General features: G+C 38.4%; 1 pseudogene; it reads right to left on the reverse strand.

The window, feature by feature from the left end:
* Positions 1-3,724: 3,724 nt before the first annotated feature.
* Positions 3,725-6,462, reverse strand: LOC131838320 (heterogeneous nuclear ribonucleoprotein A1-like; annotated as a pseudogene).
* Positions 6,463-15,353: the final 8,891 nt, after the last annotated feature.

Raw genomic sequence — 15,353 nt, forward strand, 5'->3', positions numbered from 1 at the left:
GAATAGTAGCGTGTTTGCCCAATGAATAGTATACAAGAGTAAAAATTAGAACCACGTATCAGTTGCTTAATAAATGCCCCTTTCATGCAAACTACTCCTGCAAATAGTTCTACCCATCTACACTCCTTCTAACAGTATATGATGGTTGCCACTCCCTCATATATTTACCAAAACTTGCAACTGTCTGATTTAAATTTTTCTGTTAGCCTAATAGAAAATATGACTAGAGAGGTTAGGCATGTTTTCATATTCTTATTTGCCATTTGATTTTTCCTCTCTGTGACTAGCCTGTTCCAATCTTTGTTTAATTTTTCTACTGATTGGAGAGTCTTTTTCTTATTTATCTGTAAGAGCTCTTTACATATAGATGAGAACTTTTCAGTTAGTGTACGCTTTCTTCCAGTGAATGGTTTGCCTTTTTACTTTCACAATAATGCCTTTTTGTTATGCAAAAATTTTATATTTTAAGGAAGTTTAATGTATGATGTTTTTCATTGTGGCTTGTTTTAATTTGTGTGTGTTGTGTTTGTGCAGTCCTTTGCCCCTGTTAAGTCTTATAAGTACTCCACTCTATAGTCTTTTTTTTTTTTAAGGATTTTTAAAATTTATTTGACAGACTGAGATCACAAGTAGGCAGAGAGCAGGCAGAGAGAGGAGGAAGCAAGCTCCCTGCTGAGCAGAGAGCCTGATGTGGGACTCGATCCCAGAACCCTGGGATCATGGCCCGAGCCGAAGGCAGAGGCTTTAACCCACTGAGCCACCCAGGTGCCCCTATATGGTCTTTTGAAAGTTAAAGAATTTTTTTTCATCCAAGTCTTTGCTTCTCCTGTATTTTATTTTGTGTATGGTGTAAAGTAGAGAACTAATTAAAATTTTATATAATGAATATATAATTTTAATTAAAAATTTATATAAAATGGTCCTGTCACCATTTATTGAAAAAAATTTATAACCTTCCTGGGCTGTGGGATCAAATTGCCTGGGTCCAAACTCCAGCATCATTTTGAATTAGGACTATGATCTTGAAAATACTACTCAATTTCTAAGGGTTTCAATTTCCCCATCTATAAAATAATGATAATATTAATAATAATAATAGTTATAGGACTGTTGGGGGGGATTAATTGAGTTTAAAACATTTAGTACCAGGCACCAAGTTAAGGAGGGCAGGAGTGTTGCATGTAAGTGATGAATCACTGAAATCTACCCCTAATACCAATATTACACTTTCTGTTAATTGAAATTTAAATAAATATTGGAAACAAACAAAGAAGACTTGATACATGTTAGCTATTATTTTTATGCAAATTTCTATGCTGTCCCTGTCATATATCAACTTTTCTCTTGTGTCTAGGTCTAGATCTGGATTTTCTATTCTCCTTCTATTTGTCTAGTTTTCTTTCTTTGGCTCAGAGCCACATGATATAAATCATTGTAGCCGCATAGTAAGTACCTTGTCTAAAGGCCAAGTCTCTGCACCCTGTTCTCCTTCCAAATTGTCTTGGTCGCTTTTTGTCTTTTACTCTTTCCATACAGACTTTAAAATCAGTAATTCTAGTTCCTGGGTGGCTCAGTAGGTTAAAAAGTCTGCCTTCAGCTCAGCTCATGATCCCAGGAGCCTGCGATCAAGCCCTGTGTCTGGATCCCTGCTCAGCGGGGAGTCAGTTTCTCCTTCTCCCTCTGGCCCCCAGTCATGCTTGCTCTCTCTCTCTCGCTAGTGCACGCGCTCTCTCAAATGAATAAATAAAATCTTTTTTTTTAAATCAATAATTCTAGTTTCCTAAGCAAGAATCTCTTGCCACCCTTCCCCAACACAGACACATCAATTTTGCTGGAAGTTTGAAACCTGCATTTAATCTACTGATCGGTTTGCGGAGGTGTGCCGTCTTTACGGTATTGATATTTTCCCCAATACAAGAACAGGGAAATTTAATACACAAAAGTCATTAATGAGTAAAAGAATGTTATGAAGGGGTAAAACTGGGCTCGCAGGAATACACCAATACAAGGTACAGGAAGCAGCTACTACCTCAGCAGCAAGAGGGAGTGCGGATGAGCAAGGAGCCAAGAATTTGGAAGGCGCATCCCAAAGCTGAAGCTGAGAGCCAGGGGCAGAGGGTGTGCCTGGGCTGGCGGCTGGTGAAGTTGTAGAGGGCGTGGGACAGTTCTGGTCTGTGGAGAGTGGTCTACTATTGACAGAGATATCCATTGCCATGGTGACATGTTAGCGATGATCCCAAGAAATATGCTCACTTGGGTGCCGAGACAGTCCCTGGAGGGGGAGCACCAGCAGCCCACGTACGTGCTCCTGGAAGCGATGCCACAGGAGCACAGTTTCCTCTCTCAACCTTTCCTACTTCCTCCGCCCTCCCCAGTCCCTGGGTCGCTGCTCAGAGGGGACACTGAACCTCTGCTACACCTTTGACCCATACAATTCATGTTTTCATAATAGCTAGTTACATAATTAACGTGTAAAACTCTGACACAATTAAAAAGTGGAGTGAACAAGTCACTGGAGTAATTGATGAGATGAGTAATAAAGTGAAATGAACGCATGCATGTTGAACTTGTAAAGCAGGTTGTAACTTTTTTTTTTTTTTTATTACTATTGAGGTATAGTTGACCTGCAGTGTTAACATTAGTTTCAGGTGTACGGTGTAATGGATTCAACAACCCCATACATAACTCAGGGCTCCACACACCAAGTATAGGTACGATCTGCCACCGCATGTTATTACGATATTGCTGACTATATTCCTCTGCTCTATTTTCATCTCCATGACTGATTTATTTTATATCTGGAAGTTTGTGCCTACGAATCCCCTTTATCTGTTTTTCACCCTTACCCCCTCCCCACCCCCTTATGGCCTTCCTGGAAGTCACTGGATTGTTTTCTGTATTTATGAGTCTGTTTCTGTTCTTTTATCAGTTCATTTTTGTTTTTTGTTTTTTTTTTAGATTCCACATGTAAGTGAAGTCATATGGTATTTGTCTTTCTTTGTCTGACTTATTTCACTTAGTGCAATACTTTCTAGATCCATGCATGTTGCTGCAAATGACCAGGTTTCATTATTTTTATGGCCGAGTACTATTCTCTTCTGCATATACATCCATACCTCCTGTCCTCTTTATCTACTCATCTATCAGTGAACACTTCTGTTGTTTCCATATCTTGGCTATTATAAATAATACTGAAATAAGTGTATGGGTGCACATATCTTTTTGAATAATTTTCTTTGGGTAAATATGCAAAATAGTGGAATTACTGAACCAAATGGTATTCTTAATGTTTTGAGGAACCTCCATACTGTTTTCCATTGTGGCTCCACCAATGTACATTTTCGCCAGTAGTGCACAAGGGCTCCCTTTCCTCCACATCTTTGTCTTGTTGTTTATTGCCTTTTGGATCTTAGCCATCCTGAGGGATGTAAAGTGCTATCTCATGGTGGTTATGATTTTCATTTCCCTGATATTCAGTGACTTTGAGCATCTTTTCGTGTGTCTTTTGGTCTTCTATTTATCTTCTTTGAAAAAATATCTATTCAGGTTCCCTGCTCATTTTTTTAAAAGACACATTTATTCAGCATCATGATCAGACTCTTATTTACCATTCAACAGCATGGGTGCCAAAAAACAAAACAAAAACCCCTCCATTAAAACCCTATGTTGGCATGCTTTGCACTTTCCGTGGAACAGAAATTGAAATAACATGTCATACGATTCATCACAAATACAGTCCTTGAGTTTTTTGCCCATGCGTGTGAGTATCGTCTAAAACACATCTTCTTTGTAGCAGCCCAGGCATGCCACTGCTGTGCTTGGCTAAGGTCACAAATCTTTTGTAAACTATAGCTTCCCTGTCACTTCTCTGGCTCTTCTCTCCTGCTAAACTTTATTTCCTGGCAGTAATGAAAATCCACTGCCACTGCCATACCTACGGCCAATGCTGGAACCACCATAGCCACCTTGGTTTCGTGGTTTGCCAAAGTACTGGGCTCCACCACCATAGGGGCCAGACTATCTGCCTCCAGAATTCCCTTCACTCATGGGTCCAAAATTTGCAGATTGATTGTTGTAATTGCCAAAACCATTATGGCTTCTGCCACCCCCAGAGTTGCTTCTGTAATTACCAAATCCATTATAGCCATCCCCATGGCTGCCGCATCCACCACCATCTCGACTGCCACCATGCTGCCTTGCCCACTGAACTTCCCTCCATGACCAAAGTTGTCATACCCACCAAAACCACTTCCACAACCACCTCCACAGTTTCCAGAAGCACTTCGACCTCTTTGGCTAGATGAAGCTCTAGCCATCTCTTGTGTAGAGAGCGCTTTCCTTACTTCACAGGTGTGGCCATTCACAGCATGGGATTTTTGAATGACAGCCTTGTCTACAAAGTCATGGTCATTAAATGTTACAAAGCAAAGCCTCTCTTCTTGCCACGGTCTCAGTCAAGATTTCAATCACGTCAATTTTCTGACACTGTTCAAAATAATCTTAGATGGGGGTGCCTGGGTGGCTCAGTGGGTTAAAACCTCTGCTTTCAGCTCAGGTCGTGATCTCAGGGTCCTGGGATCGAGCCCCGCATCAGGCTCTCTGCTCAGCAGGGAGCCTGCTTCCTCCTCTCTCTCTCTGCCTGCCTCTCTGCCTACTTGTGATCTCTGTCTGTCAAATAAATAAATAAAATCTTAAAAAAAAATAATCTTAGATGATGTTCTTCCGTGACTTCTTTAATGCCACCAATAAAACCCTTTTTCACAATTAAGCAGGCACCATGTCTTTCAGAATCTTCTCTTGAGACAACCCTCTGGTCCACAACTCTTCCATCCACCTTGTGCGGCTCTGCACTCATGGCTCCATCCACCTCCTCCACACTGGCATACGGGATAAGCGCAAAGCCTCTAGAGCCCTTGGTGTTCAGATCTCTCACAACCCTACAGTCCTCAAGTGCTCCCCAGGGCTCAAAGATGGCTCCTCACATTCTCATCGGTGCTTTCAACACTGGGACCTCCGAAGAAGAGCTTCCACAGCTATTCAGGCTCTTTGGGAGACTCTGATTTAGATATGTTGGTGGTGGGAGGGGAGACTTTTATGATGCTTTCTTGGCAGTGTCCACAGGCAGAAAAGCTCCCCTGCTCATTTTTAATTGGATTTTTTTTTTTTTTTGGTGTTGATCTATATAAGATTCTTTATATATTTTGGATATTAACCTCATATCAGATAAAACCTTTGAAATGTCTTCTTCCATTCAGGAGATTTCCTTGTTGTTTTGATGTTCTCCTTTGCTGTGCAAAATCATTCCATTTTGGTGTAAAACAAATAGTTTTTGTTTCCCTTGCCTGAGGAGAAATATACACAAATACGTTGCTAAGACCTTACATCCAGGAGATTACTGCCTTTGTTATCTTTTAGGAGTGTTATTGTTGCAGGTTTCATATTTCAGGTCTTTAACCCATTTTGAGTTTATTTATGTGTGTGTTATAAGAAAGTGGTCCAGCATTCTTTGGCATGTAGCTGTCCAGTTTTCCCAGCACCATTTATTGAAGAGTGTCTTATTTTCCTCTTTGTGTATTTTCATCTTAAGTTAATTGACAATATAGGTGTGGGTTTACTTCTGAGCCTTCTGTCTTGCTCCATTGGTCCATGTGCCTGTGCCCAGTACCATACTGTTCTCATTTCTGTAGTTTTATAGTAGATCTTGAAATCTAGGATTGTGATACATCCAACTTTGTTTTTTCTCAAGCTTGCTTTAACAATTTGAGGTCTTTTGGGGTTCTATATAAATTTTAGGATGATTTGTTCTTTTCTGTGAAAAATGCTATTGGTATTTTGATAAGGATTGCATTGAACCTGTAGATTGCTTTGGGTAGTGTGGACATGTGTATGATATTAAGTCTTCCAATCTGTGAGATATCTTTCCATTTGTTTGTGTTAGTTTCTTTTATGAATGTCTTGTAGTTTTTAATGCATGGGTCTTTCATTATCTTGGTTGAATTTATTCTTAGGTATTTTATTCTTTTTGGTACAGTTGTAAATTGGGTTGTTAGTTTCTTTTTTGGCTTGTTCATTATTAGTGTATAGGAATGGAACACATTTCTGTATGTTAATTTTTGTTTCCTTCATTGTCACTGAATTCAATGTTGGTTCAAATTATTTTTTGGTTGAGTCTTTAGGAATATATGTATATAGTATCATGTCATCTGCAATAGTGACAGTTTTACTTCTTCTAGCAGATGTTTTTGTATATTTTCCTTGACTGAATGCTGCATCAGGAACTTACAGTTCTGTATGGAATGAAATTACTGAGAGTGGACATCATTGTTTTGTTCCTGATCCTAGAGGAAAAGCTCTCTGTTTTTCACCATTGAGAATGATGTTACCTGTGGGTTTGTCATAGATGGGCTTGACTATGTTGAGGTATATTCTCTGTAAACCCAATTTGTTGAGAGTTTTTATCATGAACGGATATTGTATTTTGTCAAATGCTTTTTCTGCATCTAATGAGATGATCATTGGGTTTTATCCTTCCTTTGTTAATGTGATGTGTTACATTGATTTGTGAGTATTGGACAACACCTACATTCCTGAAATAAATCCCACTTGATGGTGGTGAATGATGCTTTTCATGTATTGTTGAATTTGGTTTAGTAATATTTTCTGGAGGATTTTAAAATCAGTGTTCATCAGGCCTATTGGCCTGTAGTTTTCTTTCTTTAGTGTCTTTTTTGTTTATTTTGGTATCAGGGTAATGTTGGCCCTCATAAAATAAATTTGGAGGTTTTCCCTTTCTTTCTTGTTGTTTGGAATAGTTTCATGTCATTGTGGTAAAAAAAAAATGCTTGATATGATTTCAGTCTTTTAAAATTTATCAAGACTTGTTTTGTGGTCTATCACGTGATCTTCCTGGAGAATGTTCCACATGCACTTGAAAAGAATGTGTATTCTGCTATTCTTGGATGGAATGTTCTGTGTATATCTGTTAAGACCATCTTGTCTAATGTGATCTTCAAAGCTATTGTCTCCTTGTTGATTTCCTGTCTGGGTGGTTATCCTTTTTGAAGCAAATGGGGTATTAAAGTTCTCTACTATTATTGTCAATATTACTGTCAACGTCCCCCTTTATTTCTGTTAATATGTGCTTTATACATTTAGGTGCTCTATTATTAGATGTGTAGATATTTATAATTGCTATAGTCTCTTGTTGGATTAAACCCTTTAATCACTATGTAATACCCTTCCTTGTCTTTTGCTACATCTTTGTTTCAAAGTCCATTTTGTCTGATATAAATATAGCTACCCCTACCTTCTTACTTCCAAGTGCATGGAATATCTTTTTCTATTTTGTCCTTTGAGTCTGTACTTGTTTTTTGTTTTTTGTTTTTTTAAGATTTTATTTATTTATTTAAGATTGAGTGAAAGAGCAGGAGAAAGACGGAGGGGAGGTAGAAGCAGACTCCCTGCTGAGCAGGACTTGATTCTGGGGCTCCAGGATCATGACCTTAGCTGAAGGCAGATGCTTAACTGACTGAGCCACCCAGGTGCCCCAAGTCTGTTTTTGTCTTTAAGTGTGAAGTGAGTTTCTTGTAGGTGGCATAGAGAAGAATGTTGGTTTTTAATCTATTCAGTTACTCTGTTCTTTGGTTGGAGCATTTAATCTATTTACATTTAAATAATTATTGATTGCTAAGTTCTTAACTGCCTTTTTGTTCATTGTTTTCTGCTTGTTTTGGTAGATCTTCTCTGTTCCTTTCTTCTTCTCTTGCTCTCTTCCCTTGCAGTTTGATGGCTTGCTTTAGTGTGACTTTGTATTACTTTCTCTTTATTTTATGTGTATCTGTTTTAGGCTTTAGACTTGTGGTTACTATTGTTTTTATATATAAAAGCAGTCTGTATTAAAGACTGGAGAGCAGTCTATATTAAATTGATGGCCTCTTAAGTTTAAACAGATTCTTAAAGAACTACATTTTTGCTCCTCTCTCCAGGTTCTATGTATATGATGTCATATTTTATATTTAAAAAATTTGTATATCCCTTGACTAATTTTTGTAATTATAATTCACTATAGTAGTTTTGTATTTTTAAATTCCATACAGGCTCTGTAAGTGATTAATCTACTACCTTTATGTGTGTTTGCTTTTATCTATGGTTTTTTTCCTTCCATAATTTTCTTATGTCTTGTTATGACCTTTTCTTTTCCACTTAGGTCCCTCTAGTGTTTCTTGTGAGGGTGGTTTAGTAGTGATGAGCTCCTTTAACTTTTGCTTGTCTGAGAACTCTTGATCTCCCCTTCAGTTCTGAATGTCTCACTTGTCAGATACAATATTCTTGGTTTTAAGTGTCTTCCTTTCTCCACTTTGAATGTATCATGCCACTCCCTCAGGAAAGCAAAGTTGCTGTTGAAAAATCAACCGATAGCTCCATGGGGTTTCCCTTGTATGAAACTGTTTTCTTTTCTTCTGTTGCTTTTAAGATTCTCTCCTTTTCATCCATTTTAATTATTATGGGTCTTGGTGTGGACTTCCTTGAGTTCATCTTTTTTGAGGCTCGACACGATCCCTTGACCTGACTATAGATTAGGGAAGTTCTCAGGTATTATTTTTTTCAAATAAATTTCTTTGCCCTCTCCCCTTTTTTTCTCCTCTGGGTTCCCTAGAATGCAAATGCTTGAGGATGTTGCAGAGATTCCTTAACCTATCCTCATTTTTATTATTCTTTTTTCTTTTTGCTGCTCCGTTTGACTTTATTCATTTCCATGTCTTCCAGATCATTTAACCATTCTTCTGCATCCTCTAATCCACTGTTGAAACCCTCTATTGTATTTCTTTTTATTTCTGTTATTGTATTCTTCTGTTTTCTTTTTAATTTGTCATGTCTTTGTTAAAATTCTCACCGAGTTCATCCACTCTTTTCTCAAGTCCAGTATCTTTATGCCATTATTTTGAGCTCTATATCAGGTATATTGCTTTTGTCTGTTTTATGTAGCTGTTTTTTTCTATGATTATATCTTGTTTTTTCATTTGGGTCATCCTCTGTCTCCTCATTTTGTCTGATTCTGTGTTCATTTCTGTGTATCAGATAGGTCAGCTATGTCTCTGGTCTTGGAAGTAGTGGCCATGTTTAGAAGAGGTCCTGTTTTTCCCTGCATTGCAATCTCCCCCATCCTGGCCCCCCAGTCACAAGAACCTCCAAGAATGTTCTCTCTGTGGGCTATATACGCCCTTCTGTTGTGACTGAGCTGTGACTGCTCTGGGCATGATGATGATGGGGTTGGCCTTCAGCTCAGCTGGCTGAGTGACCTACTATGCCTGCTGTGAGTTTACCAGGCAAGGTGTGCTCCCTGTGCTGTTGAGAGGCTCAGCTGCAGCTTCTAGGGGCTTGTTGGTGGTTTGGGTCAGCGCTCAGCCTAGCTGTCCGCAGTTAGCTTCTACCACAGCTGCAGGCAAACCAAATGGCAGGACTTGCTCCATGCAGCTGCAGGAACTTTGGATATACTGGTGTGTGGGGTTATTTCTCCACTCCCAGGACCTCCTGTGGAGGGACACCTGCCAAAGTTGGGGTTTGGGCGGGACAAGTCTGCAGGAGAATGCCAGGTGGAGCTTGCAGTGCTAGTGAGGTGGATGAAGAGTTTTAGAGCTGGCTCTGCAAGGGTCTGGCTAGCTAGGCTGGGAAAGGACAAGAAAAATGGTGCCTTACAGTGCTTTTGTTCTTGGAGAAATGTGTAGATTCCTGCCTCTCTGCCATGCTCTCCTGTTCTAAGATTACTCAGTAAATCTTCACATATTCCCCAGGTGCTTTTCAAACTTGCATTTGTGCTGTGTCTAAGGCAGTTATTTAGCTTGCTGGCCCTTTAAGAGTAGGGACTCAGCTTCCTATTGGTCTCCTGGGGTTTATTTTTAAAGCCTTTGGAGTTAAGCTCCATTGATTTTCAGAGCTACGTGTTATGGGGACTCATCTTTCCAGTGCAAGTCCCAAGGTCAGGGATGTCCAGTAAGTGATGTGATCCCCTCGCTCCTCTGTGCTTGTGACATCCCTCCCATTTGTGGTCAGTTGTCCTGGAGGTTTGGTTCCCCTGTGTCTCCATCCCACTCTCCTTTTTGATACGGCCATCCTTCTTCTAGGAGTAGCTGTGGAAGATTTGTCTTGCCCATCTCCAGGTCATTTTCAGAGTTAGTCTCATAAACATAGTTGTTTCTTCAGTGTGCTCATGGGATGAAGGGAGCTCAGGACCCTTCATGTCCCCTACTTTCCCAACAACCCACCACCATGTAACTTTTATTTTCTTGAGGAAAAAGGCCTTTCAAAGGATCAACGAACTACATTTAAGAACCACAGATACCATTTTCTACATTTCAAACTGTGGAAAGAGCTTTAGTTCTAATAGATCACTCTAAAGGATTTAGTAATTCATCCATTCAGTTATTGATCGTGAGTGCCTACTGTAGAGGAGCCATTCTGTTATGGTCTGCAGATATAAGATAACTAAGAGAAAATGCCATTTCTGACAGTTTTCAGAAAAGTAAGTAAGCAAATTTGAATGCAGTGATGAGGGCGAATACACGGTACAGGGGAGGTAGAGATGCATGAAGGGGTTAAGTAGAGGCATAAAAGACATCTGGGTGAGGTGATAGGTGATACCTTAGCAGAAATCAGAGGGAGGATCAGAAGTCCAAATGAGTGGGCAAAGCTTTCCAGGTAATAGCTTGTGTCAAGGCATCTGAGTCCTTTTGGGACTCAGAATGCCACAGCCGGAGGGGCTCCTAAACAACAGACATTTGCTTCCCACCATTCTGGGGGCTGAGACTTCCAAAATCATGGTTGTCTTGCTTTAACCTCACATGGAAGATGGCAGGCAGGATATTTTCCAGGCTCCTTTTATAGGGGCACCAATCCCGTTCTCAAGGGCTCTAGCCCCTGGCCCAATAATCTCCTGGAGGCCTCACTTCCAAACATTATCACCTTGGGGCTTAGGATTCAACATTTGGATTTCTGGAGGACATAAACTTTTAAACAATATCGGAGGGCCTGGAACTAAGAAAACATGAGGTATGTTTGCAATGCTGGAGTAGAGATTTTTTTTTGTGTGTGTGTGTGTGTGTGAGTGTGTGTATGTGATATGAAGTTGGGGGGTGCACAGAAAAATTGTGGTGAAGGATGAAGTGGACAGGTCCTAGAGGTGATAGAAAGTTAATGAGCTTTGCATGTTATACTAATCATGACTTTTCCATTTTCAAGTGACAAAACCCAACTGAAAGTAACGTCAGTGAAAGGCAGATTTATTGGTTTTCCTTACTTGAAAGGTTGGGGTGGGAGATTCAGGTTCAAATCAACCCAGGGGTGCACGCAATGTTTTTAGACCTCATTTTCTCGACTCTGCTTTTGAGTTTTGAGGTTCTATCATATTTTGCTTTATATGTTTTGAAACTTATAATTAGGTGCATATGTTTAGAATTATTAAGTCCTCTTGATAAAAGTTCATTATGAAATGAACTTTTCATCTCTGATAAATATTCTTTGCTCTGAAATCCTCTGAAGATTAAATTCTACTGTCGGTCCTTCTGGGGTATAATGCAAGTTGCTGGGTGTATGGCCTTTCTAGATGATCTCTTTCTAATTATAGTACTAGCCAACCCTTATAATTTCCTCCTTGTTCCTTGTATCTTGCATCTAGAGGGCTTCTCTTTAATTAATCACCTGATGGCTCTCATGGCAGTTTTGCAGATTAAGACTCCAGGATTTATGTATATGATGTAGAAGGGCAGGAAAAGAAGTAAGGAAAAGAGTTTGGGGAAGCCCAGAGGCATGGATATATTGGAATTATAAAAACAGGGCCTATTTATATGCCCTTTAAAATTTTTATACATGACCTAGTTTTAATATGTTTAAAGAAATTGTTTTCTGTACGTATGCCCAAGAACACCTTCTGGCATTCCCATGATTCCAGTTCTGAAATAAATTGTAGGTACCAAGTAACTCACCATGTCAAGTTACCAAGTAACTCACCATGAGCCAAAAGTTGACTCATTTGTCTGCATGGATTTACGAAGGACTGTATATTTGGAAAACCAAATAGAAACCATTTCTTTGTAAACAAATTAGTCTTTCTTTAATAAGATTACTTTGTCCAAGTTAATCAACAAAATATACAAACTTCCAACAAAACAAACATCAAACTGTTAACTTACAGTTAAATCTTGGCTTTCTAAAATTCCTGTGGATATTTCAGATTTTTAAATGAACGAACTCAGCACACTATCCTTACTTCTCCACATTTCTTTCAGTTTCAAGCATTCTGTATCTGTCCCTTCAAGAAGAATAAAGATAAAAAAAAAAGAAATAAATAAATAAAATCCCAAAATCTCCTCCTTTTTTTTTTCCAATATGGGAAAGCATCTCAGGATCTAGGAAAAATTAATAGATTGGGAAAATAGTCAATTATTACAAAAGTATTATTCTCCATATGCTGAGATTACTTGATTCACTGTTGAGGAAGAAAAAAGTGTACTTGCTGATTACTTGATACTCTGAAAGGCCAGTCTTTCCCTAGGAGGCTCATAACCAAATAAGTAAAAAGGAAAGCAGATGATAAAATAGAAAATATGCTGGAGACATTAGTAGGGGCAGCTGCAGTAAAAGCAGAGAAGTGATGATAGGATGGAGAGTGACAGAAAACACTTTCTCTGGTTGCAGAGAAAGTTACCCTGTGGGGGTCTGTCCCTCGGTAGCAGTCGAGCATCCTGTGGTGTGGGAAAATTATGTTCCCCAGGGGCTAGATACTTCCATGGTTTCAGTTTGTTTTCATGAGCCAAGGAGCCTCATTCAGACCGCGGTACAGCCTCTGTCTCACATGAAGGGACTTTCGTCCCAAATATCCTGAAGGAACAGAGTTCAGAGTGCTTTGAAAATTTTGTAACTGTGACTTTAAAAACACAAGTTAAAATAAAATGTTTTCTTAAAAATGTAAGTTAATGAAATTAACTTCCCTAGAAATAACAATTTTGTATTGATCAATATCATTAGGGAATTTGGGCAGTTAGACAAATGTTTAGATAGTTTCCAAGCCTTCAAGGGACAGAAAATCTGTCTTTTTTTTTTTCCCCAGAGACTAGAGAAGCAACAAATGATTCTCATTTTATGAGACTAGTGTTACATTTATTTAAAACCAGATATACAAACTATGAGAGAAGAAAACTACACAATAATCTTATTGGTGAATTTAGAGACAAAAAATTTAGCAAATAAGTTTGCATTGTATTATGTAATGCAGTATAACCAATCTATATCTTTCCAAGAAATGTGAGGATGTTTCCATTTCAGAAAAATTTATCAGTGTTCTCTTCCTCATTTATAGATTAAGGAGAAAAACCAAATGATCAACATAATACATGCAAAGAAAGTTTTCAATGAAATTCAGCAATTATGATAAAACAAAACAAAAATTCTTGGCAAATTAATAGAAAGGAATTTCCTTAATCTAATATAAATTTATAGCAAACATCACATTTGGTGATAAAACTCTAAGATAATTATTAGATTTAGAGGCAAAGCTTTTTTTTTTTTTAAGATTTTATTTATTTATTTGACAGACAGAGATCACAAGTAGGCAGAGAGGCAGGCAGAGAGAGAGGAGGAAGCAGGCTCCCGGCTGAGCAGAGAGCCCGATGCAGGGCTCGATCCCAGGACCCTGAGATCATGACCTGAGCTGAAGGCAGAGGCTTTAACCCACTGAGCCACTCAGGTGCCCCTAGAGATAAAGCCTTTAATAAGAAATTCAAGAAAACAAAACTAATAAGAAACTTCTGTAATATTTCTGGACCCAAGCTTAATATGGAAATATTAATAGCTTTTCTATAGGTTAGCTATGATTATTTATATAATGTATGAGAAAGAAAAGACACCATTTATTATAGTTAAAATGTGCCAGTAGTAAATTTAACAAAAGATATAGGATATCTTTGTGGAAAAAAATATAAAATGTTATTGGTGGACAAAAAAAAGAACTTGACAAATGAAACACAATGATAATTGAATTCATAAATACCATTACAGTAAAAACTGCAGAATATTTTTTAAAAAATGACATTTGAAAAATTTTTCCCCAAATGCTTATACATATTCAGGCCATGAATATATAAAATTCTTTTTTTTAAAGGAACAGAATAGGAAGGAGATGGTATTTGTGAAACTAGACATTGAGACACATTTACAAAAGTGTGGTGTTGGTGCAGATCAGAGAGGGAGATGGGAACAAAGTAGAGAACTAGGACAGACCCACGTATGTGGAAACTTGGTGAATGATAGGATGGTGTTATAAAGCAGTAGGGGAAGGGTCATTTATTCAGTGCATTCTGGTTCAGCTGGTTCTCTGAATTAGAAAAATAAATAAAATTATATCACTACTTACAACACAAAGTAAATTCCAATTGGATAAACATTTTGAATCCTTAAAATAAAGTAACAGATTATTATATCACCAGCCATAAGAATCGGGAAAGACTGGTAAATTTGAATAAAATCAAAGATTTTTTGGAACAAAAGGGATCAAATTTAAATGGTAAGCTATAAGGTAGTAGATGATGTTTGTAACATGCATACTTGACATAGGGGTTGCTTTGGAAATATGGATCTGCGGGGGAATTGCCTGGGAATAGGAAAGACACCAAAGCGCTAGCACCAGAAATCCAGGAGAGATACAAAGCAATGATGGAAAATAGGCAGAAGTGTAAATGGCTTATCTACTTCCAAGCACAAGAATGAAACTAAACAAGAACACAAGGAATCTGATCAAAGGTATCTTCCAAAATTGTCTTTGCCCATGTAACAAGACTTTCACGGTAATAGTATTATAATGAGGAAACCACATGCAAATGAGGCCAAGCAGTAATTGAAGAAATACTGAATAACTTTCTCCAAATGGTAAAAATGATCAAATTACAGATTGAAGAAACTCAACAAACTCCAAGCAGGATAAATAGAAAGGAAACTATGTGAAGGTACAGGTAAAATTGTTGAGAGCCAAAGATAAGGAGAACGTTGTAAGTGTAGCTAAACAAAACCAAAGAGCCAAATATACACAAAAACCCAACTGCAAACACCTGATGTTTGGGAAAAACATAAAAATAACAGCTGACTTTTTAAAGGAAATAATGGAAACTAGAAGACAATAGAAGGACCCTTTTAAGACACTAAGGGAAACAAATTAATGTAGAAGTGGTAGGCTGGTAATGGGCCCCAAGAAACATCAGAACCTCATCCCTGGAGCTGTGAATGTGACCTGATATGGCATCAAAAGAGCCTTTGCAGGTGTGATGAATTTAAGGAGCTTGGGACGGAGGGTTTATCCCAGATTATCC

The sequence above is a fragment of the Mustela lutreola genome, chromosome 8, assembly GCF_030435805.1.
Source record: "Mustela lutreola isolate mMusLut2 chromosome 8, mMusLut2.pri, whole genome shotgun sequence".
NCBI classification, from domain to species: Eukaryota; Metazoa; Chordata; class Mammalia; order Carnivora; family Mustelidae; genus Mustela; species Mustela lutreola.